Source organism: Mustelus asterias, chromosome 3 (assembly GCF_964213995.1).
Source record: "Mustelus asterias chromosome 3, sMusAst1.hap1.1, whole genome shotgun sequence".
In the NCBI taxonomy this organism is placed as follows: Eukaryota; Metazoa; Chordata; class Chondrichthyes; order Carcharhiniformes; family Triakidae; genus Mustelus; species Mustelus asterias.
This window is the reverse complement of record NC_135803.1, coordinates 20,747,763-20,760,529: the sequence shown is the minus strand read 5'-3', so window position 1 is coordinate 20,760,529 and position 12,767 is coordinate 20,747,763. Positions and strand designations below refer to the sequence as shown.

The window sequence follows — 12,767 nt, the reverse complement described above, 5'->3', positions numbered from 1 at the left end:
ATTATTAATAAAGAGGTAAGACTCAGAAAATTAGTTGGATTAATAAATCCCATTAACCTGATAAGCTATATCCCAGTGCATTCATAGAATCCTTACAGTGCAGAAGGAGGCCATTCGGCCCATCAAGTCTCCAACTGAGCATTTTACCCAGGCCCTCGTCCCGTAACCTCACATATTTACCCTGTTAATCCCCCTAACCTACACATCTTGGGACACTATGGGGTAATATAGCTTGGGCAATCCACCTAACCTGCACATCTTTGGACTGTGGGAGGCAACTGCATCACTCAGAGGAAAACTACACAGACATGGGGAGAACGTGCAATCTCCACACTGACAATCACATAAGAACATAAGAACTAGGAGCAGGAGTAGGTCATCTGACCCCTCGGGCCTGCTCTGCCATTCAATAAGATCGTGGCTGATCTTTTCGTGGACTCAGCTCCACTTACTCGCCTGCTCACCATGACCCTTAATTTCTTTACTAAAGGCTGGAATTGGACCTGGGTCCCTGGTGCTGTGAGGGAGCAGTACTAACCTCCGTGCCACCCCAAACATGCCCTTGGGATGTTTTACTCTGTTAAAAGTATTAGATAAATGTAAATCGTTGTTGCTGTTGAAATATTAACTTATCTTTTATCTTGAAGATTTTAACTTAGCGACTGCATATTCCCAACATGTTTTGGTTTTTAATTTTCACTGTAAACAGAATATAATGATGACTTAATAGTTGAAAATGAGATTGCTGCAAATCACAATAGCATATTCACATCAGAATAATAAAGGCAAAATATTGTGGATGCTGGAAATCTGGATAAACAATAATTCCTCTCTCTACATATACTGCCAGGCTTGCTGAGTTCACCCAACATTTTCTGTTCTTGTTCACATCATGTCCTGACAGTCACACAAAGCACTGCAGGTCTAAAGAATTACTTTTGAAGTGTGGTCAGTGTTGTTTTGCACCCAAACGCAACATCTAATTTCTCGGATGGTGATGGCTAGCACGAGGGGACATAGCTAGCTTTAAATTGAGGGGTGATAGATATAGGACAGATGTCAGAGGTAGATTCTTTACTCAGAGAGTAGTAAGGGCATGGAATTCCCTGCCTGCAACAGTAGTGGACTCGTCAACTTTAAGGGCATTTAAAGGGTCATTGGATAAACATATGGATGATATTGGAATAGTGTAGATTAGATGGGCTTTAGATTGGTTTCACAGGTCGGCGCAACATTGAGGGCCGAAGGGCCTGTACTGCGCTGTAATGTTCTATGTTCTATAACACAGAACGTTCCACAAAGAGCAAATCAAATGAATAATGTGTTGTGGCTGCGGGAGCTCTTCTTCGAGAACTGCAGTCGGATTTTTTTTCCATACATGTGAATGACACCACAGACTACAGGACTTCCTCTGTACTGACCAATCAGCCTAAGCTCAAATCCTCGAGACTGTTGCTTGAATCTAGACTTCTGGTTCACAGAGAAGGCGCTGCCAACTGAGTCAAGTTAGCAATTAAAACTGATGGTGTCAATTCAGGTTAAAAATTATAATTTGAACTTGAACCCCCATTTAGCTCTTCAAATAATCAGAAACTGCTGTACATTTTGAACATTTTCAACTTTCACCTATTGTGAATTTTTGCTCTTTTGTCCAATACTTTGCCCTGGGGCAGCACGGTGGCACAGTGGTTAGCACTGCTGCCTCACAATGCCAAAGGACCAAGGTTCGATTCCCAACTTGGGTCACCATCTGTGTGGCGTTTGCACATTCTCCCCATGTCTGCATGGGTTTCCTCCAGGTGCTCCGCTTTCCTCCCACAATCCAAAGATGTGCAGGTTAGGTGCATTTGCCATGCTAAATTCTCCCTCAGCGTACCTGAACAGGCGCCGGAGTGTGACGACTAGGGCATTTTCACAGTACCTTGATTGCAGTGTGAATGTAAGCCTACTTGTGACTAATAAATAAACTTTACTTTTACTTTACTGCGAAGTTGGGAGGGACAGTGCAGCTGGGTGCAGACCCTTGACCAGGATGTTATGGCTGTTCATGGCCGTTTTCCCATCCTACTAGAGCGAACGGAAATTTGGCTGGGTGTCAAATTCTCCGACTTCACTGCAGCGGGAGCATGGCGCGAACAGCTGGTAAGATTGCATCTGGTGCTCTATGTTTTTATAGTTCTTGGGGCTAAAGGGATCAAGGGATATGGGGGGAAGGGGGGTGATCAGGATATTGAATTCAATGAACAGCTATGATCAAAATGAATGGTGGAGCAGGCTCAAAGAGCTGAATAGCCTACTCCTGCTGCTAGCTTCTACGGCCGGAATTTTACCAGCCCGCTTGTCACGGGAATCGGAGCAGGTGAGGGGCGGTGCACAGGAAGGTCTGTTGATCTTGGGCGGAATTTTACGGTTTTGGGACAAAGGCTGTAAAACCCCGCCCTGTTTCTTTTGGTTGACCAAATAAAGTTAATCAAAAACTGTGTGTGTATGGAAGGGGGGGGGATATAAAAATGCAGTTCCTTAAAAGGGATGTTGCATCAAGGGAGACAGAAACTTAAAACATCAAAAGAAAATGTGATTAGAGAGCTGGGGGTGTATGTGCGTGTTGCACACCCAACTGCCCCCCAGGGTCTCACACTGGGTCGGTCCTAGCAACCGTTGCTATGGAGCCTCACTCGGCGGCGCTCGCCGCCCCTAACCCGAACGTCACCCTTACCTGAGCGCCCCCACCCCGCCCCGCCCCTCGTTTGATTGACGCGGGCTGCGGAGGAAGCACCTGGATAAGGGGGCGGGGCTGCCAGGGCAGTGACATCACAATAGCGCTGGTCCCGGGACTCGCGCTCGCTGTCTGTTGCCCTTGCACCTGCTGCAAGCAGCGGAGCGCATTCGCCCAGCCAGCGGAGGGAGGACAACCTGTATTCACTGCTCAGCCCAGGTACAAAGTTATTTAATTGGGTGGGGTTGCACTTTCAGACAGGGCACCACTGACCCGCACTTTGGAGTTGGTCAGCTAGCCAACTTTGGACTGAATCGTTTCCTGCAATAACTGTTCAGATCAACTTTGTATGTCTCAGACTACTTTATATTATTATAGTTAGGATCTAACTTTGGAGATAGGTTACTAACCTTTTCCTTCAGTTTGCCTTTTAGATCTTGGATTGTCGTCGGTAACAATCCTTTTGTAGTTCGGAGTCGTAGTTTCTATTATTTGTATTTTTTTTACTTAGAGTTCCAGCGATGTGACAAATTTATTATTTTTATTGGGTTGTAGTTGGTAATGTTATGCCAATCTTTTTCTAGTTAGGAATCCTAGTGTTTACGATCGTAGTTTTTTTTACGAAGAATTGCTCAGGTATAACAAATTTATGATTTTTACTGTTTTGCTAATTTTGTTTTTAAAAATGTGAGAATTAGTTATTAAATTTATAGAAAAACATACTGCTTCATTGCAAACAGTTACCCTCACGTGCCATGTTCCTGCGGGGAGGTGATGAGCATGAGCCAGGGCCTTTCCCCAAAGGAAAACATATTGATCCTGACAGGGAAAAAGAGTGCTCTTTGCACACTTTGAAACCGTTGCGTTAAGGGCAACTTAAACTGGTCTCCATCCCCAGACTTTTGACTGGGGTGAGTGCACTGTGTGATAAATTGAAGAAAAATAATCAAACATTTTTATTTGCTGGAAAGCAACATTATTTCCCATCAAGTACTGCTTTAATATTTGGTTTAGCTTGATCTTTTCTATAGTCCTGTTTTATATGTTTGTGCATATTCTTGGTGTATAATATGAAAGAGTGAAAATTGATATTTCACATCTCCATACATGAGATTCTGTGGTGCTTTGAAGTTCTCAATATTTGTTAACTACTTTGTGCCCTATTAAGTCATTTATCAACTTGTCATTAGATCTGCACCATTTTAGAGTTATTTAAACCAATTCAGATTTCTGTAAAGTCATTTTCTTTGTTTCCCCACCAGCAATCTCAGTTTTATTAAGTGTATGATATATTTGTATTGTATGATCCATATTCCTGACAGAGTCCACTTCAAGGCATTGGCAAACTGGCCGGTTTATGCAGAATGAGGTCCACTCTAGAATTTAAATGTTATCAAACTATTACAAATATTAGATACAATATGATAATTGTGTGATCCTCTAACCTAGATGTTTACAGCACAAAATGAGGCCATTCACAGCCCATTGTATTATAAAGAATAATACTTGAAAGATTTTGTTGCCACTTTAACCTCAAGCCTAAATATTCAGATGTTCGGAATAGTCATTTATTGGTATGATTAACTTGCCTTTAAATCGTCTCTTTAATGTAGTAAAATGTCCCAAAGAGCTTAACAATAATAATGAGGCAGAATTTGAAACTGAGCTATGAATATTAGGGATGATGACCAAAATCTTGGCCAAAAAGAGGTTTAAGGATGGGATTCCCGAGCTTAGAACCTGGACAGCTGAAGGTGTGGCATGGCCAATGATGGTGGAAGATGTGCAATACAACAGAATTGGAGGAGTGCAGAGAGATCTTGAAGGGTTGTGGGATTGGAGAAGGTTACAGGAATGGGGCTGTGTTGGGATTTGAAAATGGGGATGAACCAATGCAGGTAAGCGAGCACTGGGTTGACGGTGAATGGAACCTGTTGCAAGTTATGATAGGGCTACAGGGATGTGGATGAATTGCTCCTGTTTATGTTGGGTGGAAGATGAGGCCTGCCTAGTATTGGTGACATTACACTGCAAAATAATGACTAAGGATAGATGTTGCAGGATATGCCATTTATTTTGAAGTGACTGTCTAATGTATATATCATTTCAGCAAGTACTGTCTTGATTTGACCACATCTTGTGTCTAACTTACACTTACAATGTGTCAAAGCAAAAAAGCACTGTCCTCAGATAATGGGGAAATAAGTGGATAGTATCATTTTGTGACAAAAACATATCAAAAGCATGTGGTGCATAGTGCAGAATTTACACTAAATCACCATTAATGAATAGCAACTGCAAGTTCCAGGTAATACAGGATCTTGTCTGATATTTGTACACCAATGTTGTGGGAAAGTCACCACTTCGGAGTCAGACTTGGAGGTTCAGCAAACAGTTTTATTCGGACAAAGCTTTGGGAGAAGCGCTGGCACTCCGCAGTGCAGGCAGTCACCTTCTCAACTACAGAATGGTAGTTGAGCATCTTTTATACTTTTTAGATAATAGACAGTACAGACATTAGCAGTTAGCACATTGTTATAAGTTGAGTAGACTGATACGGGCATCGACAGTTAACACATCGTTATACATAGACAAGTACGGACATTGACCGTTATCACATCATTGTACATAGAGTAGATACATTTATGCAGTTATGTCCTCTATCAATGGCTAATCTTGTTATATACATTTATGCCCCCATCAGTGGCTGATCTCGTTATCAAACTCATTGTTCTGGGTCTGCTTTTATCTCAAGTTTAAGGTGCCTCAAGGTCTGACCTGTTTCCTGTAGTAATTTAAACACTACAGGTTTTAACTCTTTGTGTAATGTCTGTGCCCAAAGTCAGTGCCTCTTAATGTCCTTTCCCAGAGTCCATTTTGTGCCAGGTAACCATTTTGTGTTCTTCACTTTGATTTCACTCCAACAACCAACATCTGTTAACAAACAGTTGCTGGAGAGTAAGATTGTGGAGTTGAGGCTTAACCCAGCGAAAACTGGATCGAAGCACTAGTTGAAGCAGGAGACCTGCTGTAGTAATTTAAAATGCAAAGTGCTGTCATTGGACAAAGGGAATATAAATGAGGATGAAGAAGGCTGAGAAAGGACAATTAGGGATGGGCAATAAATGCTGGCCTACCCAGCGATGCCCACATCCCATGAATGTATTTTTTAAAAATGCAGTCTGAAAGCACAGGGATTTAACGTTGCAAAGAATCATGTAATGCACAACTGTTGAAAGGGAAATGATACTTAAAATCTTGAACTGTTGAATCACAAGATCATTTGAATAAATTTCCACATCACTTAAAATGACATAGCTGAAAAGCTTTGGGACCACTTTTCTCCTGGCTCTTTCAGAGAATGAGCCTGTTCAAAACATCCCACTGAGATAATTATTCTGTTGTTTGGAGTCAAAAGGTGGTTTATTTTTCAATTTATTTTAAGGTTGAATATTTGTCAAATACTTCAAAGCCATTTCTGTCCTAAAATCTAACCTGTGAAAGTTTGGAAAATCATTTTAAAATATCATTTTCTATTCCTGCCAGAAATTAAACCGTTCAAGTTTCCATAGAAATTTATTTTTGATTCATTTAAGTGGAAATGTACAGCGCTTCTGTAACTAACTGTATGCTGTATTTTGAGATTCAGCCAGTCTTTTATTTGTTTGGTATCCTGAGGGGGTTAGAATGTATGTATAAATCAATTTGTCAACTTGATTCAAATCATCTCGGGACAATTCTGTGATGGTTTGGTGCTAAGATGGGACCAGTCAGATATTGTTGTTTAGGAGGTTATGCTGGATTTGACAACAGGGCTTCATAATAATTTCATTTCCTTCATGGCAGCTGGCCAGTTGAGCGGGAAAGCCAGTGGTAGGGGGTCAATGCTGATCAGGGTTTGGAGGGAATGAGTGGGGCTGCAGCAGAGTGGTGTTGGCAGAGCCAGGTACCCATGAGAGAGGGAAGGAAAGATTAGGGTGGTGAGGATTGGTGAGCATGGGGCAGGCATTTTGAATGATGTGTTAGGTCACGAGCTATTTCTGTATTCATTTTGCTGGTGGGTTTCTTGAGTCTGAGAAACTCAACTGGCAACCTTTAAATTTAAGTTGGGTTCTCAATTGCACAGGGCCCAATTTAAATATTAAAATGCTGTAGCCACATCTCTCCAGATCAGGATGCTGGCACGCCATGCAAATCACCGTCATAAAAATTACAGGCGGCACATATGCAATGGGTGGGGATGTGCTTCCTAATCCTCCTCCTCATTATGGAAGGATCATTATTCCCACAATCGGTCCCAGAGCTAGTTAATAGCATTACCAGACCTCCCATTATCCTGAGAACTTATTTTCCATATGTAGTCCAATGCTTTGATGTAAAGGTGTTTAAGAAGTAGGAGCAGGAGTAGGCCATCTGGCCCCTTGAGCCTACTCCGCCATTCAATAAGATAATCTTTTCGTGGACTCAGCTCCACTTATCCACCCGCTCACCCTGACCCTTAATTCCTTTCCTGTTCAAAAATCTATCGATCTTTGCCTTAAAAACATTCAACAAAGTAGCCTCAATTGCTTCACTGGGCAGGGAATTCCACAGATTCACAACCCTTTGGATGAAGAAGTTCCTCCTAAATCTGCTCCCCCCCCCCCCCCGACCTTATTTTGAGGCTATGCCCCCTAGTTCTGGTTTCACCTGCAAGTGGAAACAACCTCCCTGCTTCTATCTTATCTATTCCCTTCATAATTTTATGTTTCTCTAAGATCTCCCCCCTCATTCTTCTGAATTCCAGTGAGCATAGCCCTAGTCTACTCAGTCTCTCCTCATAAGCCAATCCTCTCAACTCTGGAATCAACCTAGTGAATCTCCTCTGCAACCCCTCCAGTGCCAGTACATCCTTTTCCAAGTAAGGAGATCAAAACTGTACACAGTTACTGCGTTTTTGCAAACTAAATGTTGGCCTTTCATAGCGAGATCACTGATTTATAAATCATGATTTTACATTAAGTTTTTAATGTTACAATTGGTTTCATATGATTCATGTTTCTGATATATTTTTAAAATTAGACAAATGATCAAGAAATTCAACAAAATAAGAGGGGGTGATGTAACTAAAACACAACCTTTAAAGGAAGTATAACTAACATGACCAAAATATCATTCCCAGGGTGATGATGCGTTCCAGCCCCCACAGTGCCACCGGAAGGCTTGAAGCATGCCGGTGGACACCACGTGCTCCCTCTCCAAGGCCACACTACAGTGAATGTACCTGTTGCAGAGGGACAGGCAGTCGAATTAGACAATCTCCTCGACCACCTGCTGCCTAAACCTATTAATGGCCAACCTGGCCAAACCCAGGAGCAAGTTTACGAGGAGGTCCTCCTCCTTCCTCCCTCCATGCTCCATTGTGTGTTTCTGGATTATATGTGCATAGTTTAATTAATTTTACATTTTAATATCTTTTAGTACAATCCATATTATATACTACATGGAGTATACAGAAAGACAGTATTTGAAACTTGGGCATGTTTCTGCTCGAAAAGATCGGTAAGAAGAATTTGATAATTGTAATGTTATGAAAGGCATGGACTGTAGCAGAAACCTATTCAGTCTCTAGTATAATGGCACCTGAATAACATGCACTTGAATTACTGAGCAGTTGGCTCATTGTTGAGAACGGTCTTTCCACCTATTTTTCTGACCATATAAAGAGATAAGCTCAGCCTTGTTTGTCAGCCTTACAACCTTTGAACACATTCCAATATCTGTCCAAACATCTACCTGATTAACAATCTTGCAATGTGAGCAATTAGTATGTGAAGTATACACCAATTTAAATCTGTCACATGATTTTATGATGCTTATTTCTAATAGAAATTTGAAAAAGAAACTACGCAACAAAGCATAATTTTCAGGAACTTTAACTTTAGCATTGATCCAGCTCAGAATCATAGCATAAAGATTTCTTTGTGATAAAATGTGAATGTTTTGCAGAGCAAGTTCAAGGAGCACTGTCATTTGGTGCAGCTTCTTGTAATCCACATTGCTAAACCCAGAAATGGTCTTGTCATTGCATGTGCCAGTTTAAGGTTTTCTCTTTTTAAATGCTTTGTATTCTAGTGTGAATGTGTTGTACTGGCTAACAAAACAGACTCTCCTCCAAACCAGTGTTTTGGAGCAGATTTTTCCTGGCCATTTGTATTTAGTAAGAGGATGCAGGTTGAGTGACAATGCTGGTTTCATGTTCTATTTGTGTTCCGTGAGAACATGGAGGGACATTGAGCAACAGCGGTAAAATCAAGTGAGCTACATATGCCCTTAATTTAATTGAATGGGAAAACAGCATACAGTCCGATTGGTCTCCTCCTGTTCTTATTTCTTGAGTCTTATTGAAATTCGTACCATTTCGATTACAGGCAGATTTCGGAGCATCTTTAACTTTATTGCAACATACAATCTTTTGCAAATAGTTATTTAAAAAATGTACAATAGTGATTTTTAAAATAATTGTGCATGTGTGAGCTCATGTCCAAGTACAGTTGCTTCAATGGTACATTTGTAACTTTCAAATTGCAAAATGCATACAGACCAGGAATGCAACAATAAGCTGCAAAGTATTATAAAAGACCTACTTACTGCATGTGATTTGAACAAAATGACAACCATAAGAGTCTAATTACAACCATTCATGTTTTCTGGTCAACTAAGATGGAGCCACCTCCTCGAAGTGCATTTCCATGCAGCTAGACAGATTTCTATTATAAAGCAGTTGCTGGTGTCAGGCCTGACTAATGTGGCAGTTCTACAATATTAATTCAACTGGTGTCTTTGAAATGGTAGGATTTCAGCATGTGAAAGATGCTAAATTCAAACCAGCCTTGACTGTTGTTGTACGGAATATTAACCAAAGAGGTGTTCTGATGATAAGCGGCCAACAATGCATTACCTTGTGTGACATGAGCAACAAATAGATACCTGTGACATGCATAATGAGTGCCCAGCTGCTTTCTCAGGTTGGCAGCTGGCACTCCAGTTTAGTTTAAAAAAGCACTTCTGTATGGACTCATATGTGTTGCAATGATTGTCAATCGCGTGAATGTGTGGTGGAACTTGGGTAACTACCCATTCCATGTGTTTAACCAATAAAGTAGAAGGACAGAAGTCTTCTTCAATGTCTTGTCTCAGTGAGGGTCTTTATTGGACTGCCTTCAGGTATTTGCCTCCAGAGGTGGCTTCGTGGCATCGCCAAATCTGATTTTCTGTAGTCATGGTTACATTTCAAACACAAGCATCACCCTTTTGCATATTCAGCAAAAGATAAACAAAAAAACACATATATTTGCATGTGCATCCTGTGTGAGTGCGTTACCCAGTTTACCAACACTGATTGGTCTCTGCACATGCATTGTTCATGGTCTTCACACCATGCAGGTCTCTTAATGGAACGCGTGCATGTTGACATTGGCTGTTTATGGGCAATGTTCCTTGTCCAGAGAGTGTTCCCATTTTCCTTATTGACTATTGTTCCATTGCGGCTGTTGGAGACTTTGGTAGTTCTGCACTCAGTACAGCTGGTGAGATCCCTTCTCCCTGGCCACCTGATTGCTGTGAAGGAACAGCTTTACTATTTGTTTAGTTATACCTGAAGTTGTACTGGTATATTTGATTGTTCAGTTCTACTGCGTACGATCGAGGTTGCAATTTCTCTATACATGTGCCAAGTTTCCAAGTGGGCTGACACCTGTTGAGCACTGATTGATTGGCTCTCCGATGTTAAGCTCTGGTAATAGTTTGGCAATCCTTTCAAACTGAAATTTGGCTTTGTCGTTTTACCTCGATTGTTCTCAGTTGCACCTGTTACTACTTCTGGTTTCAGTAGCTTTTTTGCTATTGGAAAACTAGTTTGCGTGTGGCATGACATGAGTCTTTGGACAAGACTACTTTCTATGCCTTCAGTGGTGTGTTTCTCCACTCAAGGATTGCCTTGTACCTACCGTCTATGCTAGGTTTGCTCGCTTTCTTGATGCCTCAGCCTTTCCATTTGACTGGTGATGGTGCAAAAATGAATAGTGCTGAATTTCCCAATCACTTGTGAATGTACTGAATTTTTCACTTGTGAACTGAGGGCCATTCTCACTCATCACAAATGTCTGGAATGCCATAGCGACTGAAGCGTGCATTCAGGCATTCTACTATTTCTTTTGTCACCATTGAAGCCAGCTGTCTAACTTCCAGTAGTGAGAATAGTATTCTACAGTGACAAGATAATCAGTTCCTGCTGAAGTAAACAAGTTTACTCCCAACTTCACCCATAGTCTGTCTGGGATGTCATCAGTGGCGCTCTCACTTGTTTAGTTTGATACTCATCACACACACCACACTGCCCAATGTTGTCTTTAATTTAATTGCTCATGTTTGGCTAGTAAAGTGCATCTCTTGCCTTTCTCAGAATCGATTCAATTCCTTGATGACTTGCATGGATGCGCTTCAGCATCTCTGCTCTCATCTCCTTACAGGGGATGACTCTATTCCCTTTGTATGAGATGCCATCTTAGATTCATCCCGGTATGCCCAATACATTCATGTGACCGCATTTTGCAGAGTTAAATCTTCCATCCCTTCATCAATACCTCTTGCAGTGCTTGTAGAGTTGCATGTTAGGTAGTTCACATGATTTGAGCAAGGCTTCAATGTCTCTGCAGGGTTGATGACTTTCAGATCATGTCTTAACTGCTCCTATATGTTGAATCCGAAGATTCCAAAGGCATACGGCATGCTTGCCTTCATCGGCCGGGGCATTGAGTTTAACAATTCATGTTGCAGCTTTATAGAACTTTAGTTAGGCCGCATTTGGAATATAGTGTTCAATTCTGGTCGTCACACTACCAGAAAGATGTGGAGGCTTTGGAGAGGGTACAGAAAAGACTTACCAGGATGTTGCCTGGTATGGAGGGCATTAGCTATGAGGAGAGGTTGGAGAAACTTGGTTTGTTCTCACTGGAACGACAGAGGTTGAGAGGCAACCTGATAGACGTCTACAAGATTGAGAGGCATGGACAGAGTGAATAGTCAGAAGCTTTTCCCAGGGTGGAAGAGTCAATTACTAGGGGGCATAGGTTTAAGGTGCGAGGGGCAAGGTTTAAAGGAGATGTACGAGGCAGAGTTTTTACACAGAGGGTGGTGGGTGCCTGGAACGTGTTGCCGGGGGAGGTGATGGAAGCGGATACGGTAGTGAGTTTTAAGGGGTGTTTTGACAAATACATTAAAAGGATGGGAAAAGAGGGATATGGTCCCCAGAAGGGTAGGGGGTTTTAGTTCAGTCAGGCAGCATGGTCAGTGCAGGCTTGGAGGGCCGAAGGGCCTGTTCCTGTGCTGTAATTTTCATTTTTGTTCTTTGTTTCTCCACCCTCTTCATGGGAAGCGCTGCTCTCGACAGCATGTCTGCAATATAAATTTGTTTTCATTGTAGAGCATGTGAGGATGATGTCTTTGTAAATGAAGTAATTTTTTATAGTCACTTTCGAGGTGAGTAGTAGTAGTTTGTGGTTGGACAGCACTGTTCCTTTGTCCCAGAGACTGATGAAATGTTCACTGGCAGAAACAATAGCCAGGTACCCTTCTTCAAACTGAGCTTTGTTTCATTTTGTTTGAAGTTTATTTATTAGTGTCACAAGTAGGCTTACATTAACATTGCAATGAAGTCACTGTGAAAATCCCCTAGTCGCCACACTCCAGCGCTGTTCGGATACACTGAGGGAGAATTTAGCATGGCCAATGCACCTAAGCAGTACGTCTTCCGGACTGTGGGAGGAAACCCGAGCACCCGGAGGAAACCTGTGCAGGCTCCATTGGGAGAACGTGCAGACTCCACGGGGACAGTGACCCAAGCCAGGAATTGAACCCAGATCCCTACTGCTGTGAGGCAGCAGTGCTAACCACTGTGCTACTGTGTCATCCTGCGTTAATGCCCTGGAGCAACTAGTTGACCTTGTTGCATCAGAGTTGCTCCCAGACCCGTCTTGCTGGTGTTACAGTCCAAGGTGACTTCATTGACATC

The 12,767-nt window shown here is 42.0% G+C and overlaps 1 protein-coding gene across 2 annotated transcripts in view; it reads left to right on the top strand.

Annotated features, from left to right (window-relative positions):
• The first annotated feature begins 2,799 nt into the window (after positions 1 to 2,799).
• Positions 2,800 to 12,767, top strand: part of LOC144487614 (plastin-1-like) — a 143,909-nt gene continuing 133,941 nt past the window's right edge. The window contains exon 1 of one of the 2 annotated variants that reach the window (XM_078205705.1): positions 2,800 to 2,935. The gene's annotated coding sequence lies outside the window, so the exon portion shown is untranslated. The remainder of the gene's footprint in view (positions 2,936 to 12,767) is intronic. The other variant, XM_078205708.1, reaches the window with a different exon arrangement.